A 14,464-nucleotide genomic window follows, 5' to 3' on the forward strand; every position below is an offset into this window, starting at 1 on the left:
AGACACAGATCTCAGAGCTACTGAGATACTAATGCACCCAGTGACAAACCCACTCAGAAAGTGACTTATGCACTCACACACTGACTGAGACAGTTATGCACGTACTTACACACATACATATAGACACTCACACAAATACAGAGCCATTGCCACATGCATAGATTCAAACTGAGAGTTATAAATCTTAAATGTGATGTTGTGCATTGAATTTGGGCTTTTGGTTTGCAGATCGGCAACAGAGTCTCAACTCCAAAATTCTTTTTGAAAAAAGGATTTAAAATGAAAATTATTAAGTGTTTCGTTAATAGGGTGGCTCTTAAAAGAGCCTTTGGGTTTATTGCGTCTACATGATTACTACACATAAAAAATAAATATCCTGTTGCCTTTCTCAGATAAATGTACTTCCTCTCTTATATATGTATGTTCTTTTTCAAAGTGCAAGTTGTTGTTGAAGATGGTGCCCATGTTGTGTTCTCTGAGGAATGCAGAAACAGTTTTATTAACATGTTTCCTGGCTTTGTCTATTTGTGAACAGAATGTGTCTGACCATTTCCATTTCTGCCTTTGGCAAATGTTGGAGAACACCAAGGCAGTGCGAGAGAAAAGTGTCATTAATTGGCCAAATTTCTACTTCATTACTATTTCCAATCCTACCTCAGTAAGAATGCCTAGGTCATTTCCACCATAATGCACAATTAAGAGGCCTGGATTTCCACAAACTGCAATGCTGTCAATCAAAGGCGGCAATTGATGCCACTTTAACCCTTCCTGGCCAATCCAAGTGTTGTCCACATTAGGCAAACCAAGGTTCCTGTCAATGCCACTCTCTCTGGACCAAAAATCATAGATGGGACCTAGAATTCATACTCTAACCATTTTGAAGGAAGGAGCAGTAGCACACAGGAGAAGGCTGCAACTGAATCTGACAGTTGGTAGAATGAAAGAAAGTTAAAATGGAGCAGTGGACCTGGTTTAAGAAAAGGACGTATTTGATGGTGTGATGTAAATAATTCGGTAGCTAAAACTAGGTAGCAATTTAATAGGTAAAGTAAGTAGATCTGTGATTGGCTCTAGATAGATTTTAGAGAAGGTACGCTATTATGGATATGCTTAAATTTTCCAGCATTCAACTGCACCTGCTATAGTTGAACTTGAAGCAGGTATGTTCCTGTTAGAAACTGGTGTGAACTTTTGACTTACTGGTACAGTAGAGTGATTGAAAGGAGGTTGCTATGAAAACTGAGGTAAAGAAGTGTGACAGAAAGGTTGTAAATACACTGTAGTTTGAAACCACAAAGCAGTGTACTTTAGAGACAGTACTATCATAGGATCTGAAATGTAGTTGAAAAATGCTAGTGCTATTAATGTAATTGCTTTTACGGACTCCCGTAAGTATTTCCTACATATTCCATCTTCTGTTTGAGAGTGACTTGTCTGTACTTTCATATGCTGTTGACCATGTACTGAAACCAGAAGATAATCTTCAAAATATTTCTGCAAAGGTATTCATTGACAAACTTCATGGAAGTACATCTTGATTAATTTGACGTTGTGCCAGCATGGCACCAACGAGTATTGGTTTCACCGTCATGGAGAACTGAAATGTATATTGAGAAATCTAGGTGCATCTACATGGTTTCTGATACACACGCGTCAAATGATTTGCTTGAATTTTTGAGAGAAGCGAACTCTATTATTAAAAAAATCACTAAGAAGAGAGCTGGAGAACTTTGCTTCATGGATCCTGCTAATGTTTGCAGATATTTTAACCACAGATTTCAAGCTATGAGATCTTCATCTGCAACAAAACAAATCCTCCTCTTGGTGAAATAACTGATTTCTTTTGTCAAAAAGAGTAACCAGCAAGAGGTGCTCCTCATATTCACATGCTGTTATGGATAAAGGATGCACCGACATGTGGAACAGACAGTGGTGAGTCTGTCTTTCATACAACAGTATGTCATATGTGCCATCCCAAGGGACAGTAGTGAAATGGGCTCGAGACAACAAGTTCTATGGTTTCAAACTCATAGATGTGAGAAGTACTGTAGTCGAAAATACAGATGCAAAGGAAAGTTTTACACAAGATGTCGATTTAGATTCCCACAACCTATGGTTTCACAAGGAAGAGTGAACAGCTTTGTTTCTGCCTTCAGACATACTTTGACATGGAACTCACCAAAAACACACAACCTGAGAAGAACAGAGGCCTCGAAATATATAAATGGCTACTACCCTGTGATGCTGAAGATGTGGAATGAAAATATCAATCTACAATTTATTGCAGACAACTCTATCGCTGTTGCACAGTACGTCACTTCATACATTACTAAATCCGGAAAGACAGAGATGAAGGAGGAGATTTTTGCAGAAAAGAGTCTGTCTAAGAATTTGTACAATCTAATTAACCATAGGAAACTGAGTTGCCAAATGGCAGACACAAGAGTTTTTCTATTTGACACTTGTGCAACTGTTCAAACCTTAGTGTGAATCAGAACTACTACGAGACTACGACTGCTATGAAAACGCTTTCAGTGCTGTAAAAGACAGCGTTCAATATCGAGTCTTTTCAAACTACTTGCAAATGTTGAATGATGAGATTGAACAGGAAGAAACCATTGCTGCTGAAGTTGCTAAGGAGAGTTCACAAAGCAGCCAACGTTCTGCACCACTAAGTCAAGATCCACTTGGACTACCAAGTATTCAAAGTGAAGCAGGCATTGGCATGAGTGAGGTGGATACTGCAATGCAACATGCAATAAAGATTTTTTTACTGAAGTCAAAGATAAAATAGAGCATGGATTTCTGCACAAGAAAAAAGAATGTGAATTATTTGTTTAAGCCAATACTACTATACATCATTGGTCAAGCTGGCACTGGGAAAAGCTTTTGAATGAACTTACTCACCGCTTATCTACAGAGGACTACAGAATCACATTTTTTGTGTGTAGTAACAGCACCAACTGGATTAACTGCACTCAACATTAAAGGAATTACTTTAAATCTACTATTAATGCTACATGTTGAACACTATTTCAATCTGATAACACAGCAGCACAACTAATGTTTAATTTCATTGAAAAAGAGAAAAACATTGTCTGCTTAATTACTACACTTCAAGAGTGTTCCAAATTCAATGAAGAATTACTGAAGCTGGGGAAAGAAGATATTTTGGAAATTACAGCTATCAATAAAATGAAACAGTAGGGAGTAACAATACTTCTAACTGAGAAACTACAAGCAACTTCTATGGAGAAGTCTGTATTGAGGACTGCAGGATTAGAAAAGTGTTTACACGTATGCAAAAACTGTCAAGTATTTTGAAGCGTAATTTAAATTTGCAAGAAGGTTGTAATATGGGCAAAATTATTGATTTTATTAATTTTCCAAATAGGGATGAGTTTGAGTGCTTAGCCATAAAATTTGATCGGATTGATGATGTGAAGTAGATTGGCTGATGTATTGTACCGTTTTTGCTTGTTAAGGACTTATATGTGCGGTGCTAACAGTTTCCAGTATCTCTATAATATGCTGCAACTATCCACAAATCTCAAGGTTTAAGTATAGATGCAGCTTTTATTAATATTGCAAGTACAGTATTTTCAGGAAGGAATGTCATAAGTGCCATTATCCCGAGTTAGAACATTGTCAAGTTTTTAGTTGAATTTGATGATAAGAAAGTAAGTGCTGGTGCAAACTGTGTAAGAGAGTACAATTGGTTAAGAAGTCTATATGCTCCTCATATAGGATGTTACTCTATTTATGAGAAACAAGTAATTTGTCCAAAACAGAAACTTACAAAAGAGTCAACTGTTGTTTAAGACAAGAAAGCAAACTAGGACAAGCTCGAAGGCCTCTAGAAGAAAAAATGGAACACGAGGGAGATATTGTAGGATACCAGTTGGAAAATAGTTCATGTGTCAACTGCTATGCAAATGTTGTTCTCTATCTACTATTTCATTTGCCACATCTTGTAAATCAAATTGAAGAAAAACCAGATAAGAGATTGTGTTCTGCACTGTAACATTTACTCAGTGACAGAGCTGTAGTACATTCTGCTTAAGGCATTCAAGACCTTTTAGATATATGTAGTGGATCACAAATATTTACTCTCAATGCTCAACAAAACACACACAAATGTATAATGGCCATACTTGGAGTACTAGAAGAAGAAGTACATATTGATGATTTATTTGAACTGAGTTACAAATGGAATCATGACTGTGAAAATTGCACATTTACATCCACTTCTTAAAAAAATACAGAGCGATTCCTCTTCTTAACACTACCAGATTGCAAAACTATGACTTTTGAGAGGTTGATTAAAAATGCAAACCACAGTATGCCCAGCCCAAATTGTAAATCAGATGTTATGTCTACGTTGCATCTACAAAGAAGTGTCAAATATCTTTTATTAATGTTACAGTGATGCAGAGCAGATGGATTTAAACTGGAAACTGAAATTACAAACTTCAAAGCCAGACAAGTATCAATTTCTGGAAGAACAAATACTACTATAGCTATTATCTTTCACAAATGAGTTATTGTAACATCTGGACACTACACTGTCTATTTAAATAGTGAAAGTGGATGGACAGAATGCAATGACAGCAACCTTGCATTCAAACCAAAATTGCCTTTCAAACTACAAAATTCTTACCTCTTGTTTATCCAATCAAAGTTCTAAAGAGTATTTTTTGTGAAAATTAATATACGGTGTTTCTTGTACGTAGATCATCAATGTTTTAAACATCATTCGGCCTATCAGGGATGATGTTTTGAAAAAGTTCACCTAAATTCAACATTCCTTTTGTCTTCAACAAACAAGTTAATACATCAAGTGGATACAACACTCTCTAATAAAAGGCTGCAATGGAACACAGTGACACAATAGACACAATGGAATCACAGTAACCTTCAATTGACACCAAAACTATCATTTAACCTTTGAATTTGTCATCCTTTTTCCTCACTCATGTAGGCACTCATGCACCCTTTCCCTCACTCATAAAGGAACCACACTCAGTTACTCACCCATGCAGGCACTCGCCCACACACCACTCACACATCCACTCACTCTCTTATAGAGCCACTGAGAGATGCAGTCACTCACTGATACATGCACTCTGCTATATACTCAGTCACCCATGCAGCCATTCACACACCCTGTTAGTCACGCATGCAACCAATAATACACTCAGTCACATAGCCACAAAGACACCCTCTCACTCACTCATATAGGCACTCATGCATCAACTCTTTATCCATACACCTATTCATACAACCTGTCACTTACTCATACAACCACTGACACACCCATACAGCTACTTAACACCCACTCAGTCACCCATACAGGCACTCATGCACCCTTTCACTCATCCATATAGCAGTCATGTAGCCACTCACTCATGCATACACCCACTCCCACAGCCACTCACTCACCCATAGAAATACTCACACTCTCACTCACTCATAGAGCCAGTCACCCATACAGTCACTCATGCAACTTGTCATTCACTCATACAATCTATCATTCACTCATACAACCACTCACCCAGCAACCACTATTGCACCCATAGAAACACCCATATATCCTCTCACTCACCCATATTGTCTGTTTATCAGCCACTCACTCGCAGTCAGTCACACAGCCACTCACTCACCCATTGAGTTACTCCCACACTCACTCTTTCACCAATACAGCCACTCAGCCACTCTCTCACTCATGCATATACCCATTCACACAGTCTCACTTACTCATGCAGCCACTCAATCACCCTCTTACTGAGTCATATAAACACTCATCCACCCACTCTTTATCCATTCATGCAACCTGATACTCACTCATGAAACCACTAACACACCAACTTACTCATCCATTCAGCAGCTCAGGCAGCCTCTTGCGTACCCATATAGCTACTCATACAGCCTCCCACTCACTCATATAGTCAGTTGCATACCCACTCAATCACCCATTCAGTTACTCACACACTCTGTCATCTATATAGCTAATCATATAGCCTCTCACTAACTTATACAGCCACTCATGCGTCCATTCTATATCCATACACCCACAAATGCAACCAATCACTCACTCATACAATCACTAACACACCCTCTTACTCACCTATACAGCCACACAACACTCACTCACTCACTCACTCACCCATACAGGCACTAATGCACCCTCTCACTCTTCCATATAGCAGTTTTATAGCCAATCACTCACCCATACAGCTACTCACACAGTTACTCATTAACTCATGCAGTCAGTTATGGACCCAAGCACTCATCCATACGATCACTCATGCACCCTGTAACTCACTCATGGAACCACTCACACACCCACTCACTCACCCATACAGCTACTCACAAACCACTCACTCACCCATACAGGCACTCATGCAACCTCACACTCACCCGCATAGTCACTTATTCAGCCACTCCCTCAACCATACAGGAACTGATACACACTCTCACACACCCATACGCACACTCACTTATTCACTAATACAACTACTCATCCAACCTCTAACTCACCCATAGAGCTACTGAAACAGCCTTCACTCCCTCATTCAGGTAGGCACACATGAACTTACTCACTAAAACAGCCACTCACCCATATAGCCTCTCTCCCATATAGCCACTCACTCACACCCACTTATTTACCTATGCAGCTTTTCACAGATGCACTCACTCACTGATAGAGACACTCATACACGCAGTCACTCACCTATACTGTCACTAACACACCCATTCACCCACCCATACTGGCAGTCATGCACCCTTTCACTCACCCAAACAACTACTCACACACCCACTTACTCACCCATACAGCCACTCACTCATACAGTCACTCACCCATATGCTCATTCACGCATCGAGTCGCTCTCCTATACAACCATTTTCAGACGTACTCACTATCCCATACATCCACTTGTACATGCACTCGTTCACACATTGAATCACTTAGACAATCATATACTCATTTAAACACTTAGTAACATACTAATAGCCATAACAAGACACACTGTTACAAACATACATTTAACATATACATTTATTTCTTAAGCTGAAATGGGTGATTCTACGAAGAACAGTTTTTTTAAAAAAAAATTGATTTTGGGCGATTTTTTAACAATTTTGGATTTTGGGGGAACTTTCTTCAGAAAAAACGAAACGTTCTTCAGAACAAGCACACAAAACAGAAAGTGCTCTACTACTTTAAAAAAAATCAATTGTGTGCATTAAAATGTGCACAAGAGTAAGCACAGCTTGTTTACCCACACTAAGGATTGCTCTGCACTTTGGGCAAAAAATGCCAACTTTAGCAAATTCCGGTATGGTATTCGGAAATGCCTGATATTTCTCCCAAAGCAGATGGCGTGCTTGCTTCTCCTTCAACGCCAGCAGAACTTCCTTCCTGTCTCTTCAACCTTTCCATTTAGGCTCTTGCTTGATGGTTTCCATGAATAGTGCGCAAATGTTTATTCATACTTGATGTACCAGGAGAGTACTTCATTTCACTTCCGTGCAACTAGTGAAAAAACTGCCAAACAATGGTTCCTTTTTTTGGAACCTCGTCTTCCAGTGAAGCATTGCCTTCTTGTTCCCCAAGATCTTCTGCAGCAGATGCCATCTTCAACTGGTGGAACTAAACAAAGTAAAACACCAAGTGAAAATACAAACTGGTGACTGCCTTTAGGAAACTGTGAAAACTCACTGCCACTCCTAAAACATGGAGGAGAGGTGTGGGACCTTGATGTTTTCACGATAGAAAGGTGTTTAACCTATCAAACACATTTAAGGGTAAATCCATGGGCAGTCAGAAGGTCAAAGGACAAACAGTGACTCATATCAAGGACATAGGTGATATAAAGAACTCATGCACCCATTCTATATACATACACCCACAAATGCAGCCTATCACTCATATAATCGCTAACACTCCCTCTTACTCACCCATACAGCCACTCAACACTCACTCACTCACCCATACAGGCACTAATGCACCCTCCGACTCTTCCATACAGCAGTTATATAACCAATCACTCACCCATACAGCTACTCACACAGCTACTCACTCACCCATAGAGTTACTCACACACTCACTAACTCATGCAGTCAGTTAGGGACCCAAGCACTCATCCATACAATCACTCATGCACCCTGTAACTCACTCATGGAGCCACTCACACACCCACTCACCCATACAGCTACTCACAAACCACTCACTCACCCATACAGGCACTCATGCAACCTGACACTCACCCGCATAGCCACTTATTCAGCCACTCTCTCAACCATACAGGCACTGATACACACTCTCACATGAACACACTCACTTATTCACTAATACAACCACTCATCCACCCTCTAACTCACCCATAGAGCTACTGATACAGCCTTCACTCCCTCATTCAGATAGTCACACATGAACTTACTCACTAAAACAGCCACTCACCCATATAGCCACTCACTCACACCCACTTACCTATGCAGCTTTTCACAGATGCACTCACTCACTGATAGAGACACTCATACACACAGTCACTCACCAATACAATCAGTAACGCACCCATTCACCCACCCATACTGACAGTCATGCACCCTTTCACTAACCCAAACAACTAATCACACACCCACTTACTCACCAATACAGCCACTCACACATACACAGTCACTCACCCATATGCTCATTCACGCATCTAGTCAATCTCCTATACAACCATTTTCAGAAGTACTCACTATCCCATACATCCACTTGTACATGCACTGGTTCGCACATTGAATCACCTAGACAATCATATACTCATTTAAACACTTAGTAACATACTAATAGCCATAACAAGACACACTGTTACAAACATACATTTAACATATACATTTATTTCTTAAGCTGAAATGGGTGATTCTACGAAGAACAGTTTTTTAAAAATAAATTGATTTTGGGCGATTTTTTAACAATTTTGTATTTTGGGGGGAACTTTCTTCAGAAAAAACGAAACGTTCTTCAGAACAAGCACACAAAACAGAAAGTGCTCTACTACTTTAAAAAAAATCAATTGTGTGCATTAAAATGTGCACAAGAGTAAGCACAGCTTGTTTACCCACACTAAGGATTGCTCTGCACTTTGGGCAAAAAATGCCAACTTTAGCAAATTCCGGTATGGTATTCGGAAATGCCTGATATTTCTCCCAAAGCAGATGGCGTGCTTGCTTCTCCTTCAACGCCAGCAGAACTTCCTTCCTGTCTCTTCAACCTTTCCATTTAGGCTCTTGCTTGATGGTTTCCATGAATAGTGCGCAAATGTTTATTCATACTTGATGTACCAGGAGAGTACTTCATTTCACTTCCGTGCAACTAGTGAAAAAACTGCCAAACAATGGTTCCTTTTTTTGGAACCTCGTCTTCCAGTGAAGCATTGCCTTCTTGTTCCCCAAGATCTTCTGCAGCAGATGCCATCTTCAACTGGTGGAACTAAACAAAGTAAAACACCAAGTGAAAATACAAACTGGTGACTGCCTTTAGGAAACTGTGAAAACTCACTGCCACTCCTAAAACATGGAGGAGAGGTGGGGACCTTGATGTTTTCACGATAGAAAGGTGTTTAACCTATCAAACACATTTAAGGGTAAATCCATGGGCAGTCAGAAGGTCAAAGGACAAACAGTGACTCATATCAAGGACATAGGTGATATAAAGAACTCATGCACCCATTCTATATACATACACCCACAAATGCAACCTATCACTCATATAATCGCTAACACTCCCTCTTACTCACCCATACAGCCACTCAACACTCACTCACTCACCCATACAGGCACTAATGCACCCTCCGACTCTTCCATACAGCAGTTATATAACCAATCACTCACCCATACAGCTACTCACACAGCTACTCACTCACCCATAGAGTTACTCACACACTCACTAACTCATGCAGTCAGTTAGGGACCCAAGCACTCATCCATACAATCACTCATGCACCCTGTAACTCACTCATGGAGCCACTCACACACCCACTCACCCATACAGCTACTCACAAACCACTCACTCACCCATACAGGCACTCATGCAACCTGACACTCACCCGCATAGCCACTTATTCAGCCACTCTCTCAACCATACAGGCACTGATACACACTCTCACATGAACACACTCACTTATTCACTAATACAACCACTCATCCACCCTCTAACTCACCCATAGAGCTACTGATACAGCCTTCACTCCCTCATTCAGATAGTCACACATGAACTTACTCACTAAAACAGCCACTCACCCATATAGCCACTCACTCACACCCACTTACCTATGCAGCTTTTCACAGATGCACTCACTCACTGATAGAGACACTCATACACACAGTCACTCACCAATACAATCAGTAACGCACCCATTCACCCACCCATACTGACAGTCATGCACCCTTTCACTAACCCAAACAACTAATCACACACCCACTTACTCACCAATACAGCCACTCACACATACACAGTCACTCACCCATATGCTCATTCACGCATCTAGTCAATCTCCTATACAACCATTTTCAGAAGTACTCACTATCCCATACATCCACTTGTACATGCACTGGTTCGCACATTGAATCACCTAGACAATCATATACTCATTTAAACACTTAGTAACATACTAATAGCCATAACAAGACACACTGTTACAAACATACATTTAACATATACATTTATTTCTTAAACCGAAATGGGTGATTCTAAGAAGAACCGCTTTTTTTTTACATTTTTTGACTTTGGGCGATTTTTTAACAATTTTGTATTTTGGGGGGAGCTTTCTTCAGAAAAAACAAAAAGTTCTTCAGAACAACAAGCACACAAAACAGAAAGTGCTCTACTACTTTTAAAAAAATCAATCGTGTGCATTAAAAATGTGCACAAGAGTAAGCACAGCTTGTTCACACACACTAAGGATTGCTCTGCAGATCACGTGCTTTCTTCTCCTTCTACACCAGCAGATCATCCTTCCTGGCTCTTCAACCTTTCAATTTAGGCTCTTGCTAGATGGTTTCCAGTGTGCAAATGTTTATTCATACTTGATGTACCAGAAGAGTAGTTCATTTCACTTCAGCGCAACTAGTGGAAAAAACTGCCAAACAATGGTTCCTTTTGTTTTTTTGGAACCTCTTCTTCCAGTGAAGCATTGCCTTCTTGTTCCCCAAGATCCTTTGCAGCAGATGCCATCTTCAACTGGTGGAACTAAACAAAGTACAAAATGGTGACTGCCTTTAGGAAACTGTGAAAACTCACTACCACTCCTAAAACATGGAGGAGAGGTGTGGGACCTTGATGTTTTCACGATAGAAAGGTGTTTAACCTATCAAACACATTTAAGGGTAAATCCATAGGAAGTCAGAAGGTCAAAGGACAATCAGTGACTTATAGCAAGGACATACGTGATATAATGAACTGAGTGTAAACTACATTAATATTTGTTTCAATTCCATACTTTTATTATTGCCATGTTGCAAACATTTCTAAACAATGAGACAAGCAAATGATATAGAACATGATAAACACAATATATAAGAAGACAACACTAAAACAATAGAAAATGACAAACTACATTGAATTCATGAATGGATATAGTGAAAAATTATATATAATATAATGTCGCAATAACAAAGACAAAATGACAAAAGCAGTGGCTGTGAGATAGATCTACGCACGTTTCGGCGCACACTGCGCCTTCATCAGGAGGGCCACAGACAATTTCTGTTTATTGGTCAAAATGTAGTAACCACAGCAGTCTTGAAGGACTACTAAAGTCAGAAACACAGCGAATTTCAAACCTATGTTAGGCATACAGATGAGTATTTCTTGAAAAATTTAAATTTTTCTCTGGATCCAAACTTGGCTTACCCTATATGATAATCTAAGGTACAGAATACAGGAGAAGTGTTCCTTAAAAGTTGTCCTCTTTTTTTAATAGGTATTTGAAGGACAATCACGATTCTGCATTGCAAAATGCAACGGATGAAGGGGATCAAGTTTTGATAAATGGTAGATGCCGTAAAATGGAATCAGCACTTTAAATGGTGCTGTGGCCGGCATCTCTGATTAACGCTACCCGGTATGGATGCGGGTTGGTCGGGAGTCAAAAGCCTATTCCGACAGCTTTTGGCGCCCAACCAACCAGCATCCATACCGGGTGGCGGTAAACAGAAATTGTGTGTTGTCTCCTGATGAAGGCACAGTGTGCGCCGAAACACGTGTAGAAGATCCATCTCAAGCCACTGCTTTTGTCATTTTGTCTTTGTTATTGTGACATTATATTATATATAATTTTTCACTATATCCATTCATGAATTCAATGTAGTTTGTCATTGTGTATTGGTTTACTGTTGTCTTCTTATATATTGTGTTTATAATGTTCAATATCATTTGCTTGTCTCATAATTGTTTAGAAATGTTTTTCATTATATCACTTATGTCCTTGATATGAGTCACTGACTGTCCTTTGACATTCTGACTGCCTAGGGATTTACCCTTGAATGTATTATTGCCTTGCCCTAGGAATCTAAAGCAATTGCAGGAGGTCCTTGTTATTCGCATTGGTTTAACCCATCAAATCCATTTGTTTTCGTTTCACATGGGATGTGCGACGCCAGCATGGCTATGTCATGGCGCAACTGTGTAAAATGCATTAAAACGACATTTAAATTGTATTTCTTCTCTAAAGTATACTATTTCTCAGTCTATTAGTGAACCTCTTTCCCTAAAGTAAACCTTAAGAGTGTTTATATATGTATTTTAATACTGTCAAAAAAGTCTCATCCCCAGCGCGAACTGCCAAGCCAAGTTGTTTTAGGAGTGTTTGTTCTCACCTTTGGCACTGCCTACAGCACGGGTACTCATAGTATGGCCCACGGGCCGCCAGAGGCCCGGCAAGTCTTTCTTGGCAGCCCGCGGACTTTGCAGACATCGTACGGACAGACAGAGGGAGGGAGACAGATGGAGACAGAGGGAGGGAGACAGACAGGGAGACAGAGAGAGAGGGGGACAGAGAGAGAGGGAGACGGAGAGAGATGGAGACAGAGAGAGAAGGAGACGGATAGAGAAGGAGAGAGAAGGAGACAGATAGAAGGAGACAGATAGAGGAAGGGAGACAGAGGGAGGGAGACAGAGAGGGAGGGAGGGAAACAGACAGAGGGAGCGAGATTGAGAGAGGGAGGGAGGGAGATAATGAGAGGGAGAGAGAGAGATAGAGAGAGGGAGAGAGAGAGAGAGAGAGAGAGAAAGAGAGAGAGAGATATGTGTATGCCAGGTCTGGTGGCTCAGTGGACGCAGGCGTCCGCTGCAGGGGCCTGTGTTCCACCTCATGGTCACAGCTTTTTTTTGTTGCTCTAGCCCCGCCCCCTCCCCCAATGACCTCACCCCCACAGTGCGGCCCTCGGTCACAAACCACACTGTAAATTTGGCCCCCCGAGAGAAAGTTTGTGAGTACCCATGGCCTACAGTAACAGCCTGTCGCCCACGGGTATTAGACGGAACTCTCTCTCTCAAATTCACGTTATGGGACACGTACTGCATGAAGGCTAACATCAAGATAATGTGTCTAAAATGACACTGTGCTTTGTCAGCATGAGCAAGGCCATGCGTAAATATGTAATCAGCGGATGGAAATTACAAACATCATGAAACATACAATTATAGTAGTTTCCTTTTCACTGTGTAATGATATGTTTCAGGAGTTGAATTACTTTTTTCCCCGAACGTAAAAAGAATACGTTCTTCTTTACGTGGATTACCTTTGTAAAATGTAATTACTATGCCTCTATATGGACAGTTAGGTACAATGTGAATCAAAAGAACTTATTCCAAAAGTGGCCTCTCTTTCAAAATGGGAATGCCCCTCCACGGTCCAAGGGGAATCCCTGCGTTTAGCCTTCAAAGGTTCAAACGGGAGCATTCAATAATGAGAGAGTACTTCAAGAACCAATATTCTCTGACCTCAGGCAGGGACCCACACATAAGCCCACCTGTCTCCGGGTAGCTGCTTCTGATCCGTCAGCAGTGTGCCGAGGGTCTCGAGCCTCCGGATCTTCAAGTACAACTGTGTGGGTTCGATAACAACTCCTTTAGCGTGTAGATCTGTCCAAGTAAGACTTTAATTGATTGTTACGTCTTTATGGCTAAATGCCCAAAAGGCTGCTTGGCGTCCGAGTCTCAAAGTGGGTAAGTTTGTTTGTCTGAGTGACAGTCTCTGGATCGGCTTTAGGAAACTGAGGAGGGGGTGCGCGTGTGTGTGTGTGTGTCCTCACTGCACATACCCCGTAGCCAATTCCCAGTACAAAGTATTCGAATCCCTCCCATTTCCAGGAAAAAACACAATGGCCGCCTTCCCTCACTCAATGCGGTTGCCTTCATTTAGGCGTTCTATTCATTAGTTGATGTGGGAAACCAATTTACTTGCAGGGCTTA

At 40.7% G+C, this 14,464-nt stretch overlaps 1 protein-coding gene across 1 annotated transcript in view; it reads left to right on the plus strand.

Moving 5' to 3' along the window:
- The window catches only part of LOC146857923 (voltage-gated delayed rectifier potassium channel KCNH8-like), a 1,483,167-nt gene that overhangs the window by 1,019,016 nt on the left and 449,687 nt on the right, over positions 1-14,464 (plus strand). The gene's annotated exons all lie outside the window — the stretch shown is intronic.

Source organism: Triturus cristatus, chromosome 3_2 (assembly GCF_964204655.1).
Source record: "Triturus cristatus chromosome 3_2, aTriCri1.1, whole genome shotgun sequence".
Lineage (NCBI taxonomy): Eukaryota > Metazoa > Chordata > Amphibia > Caudata > Salamandridae > Triturus > Triturus cristatus.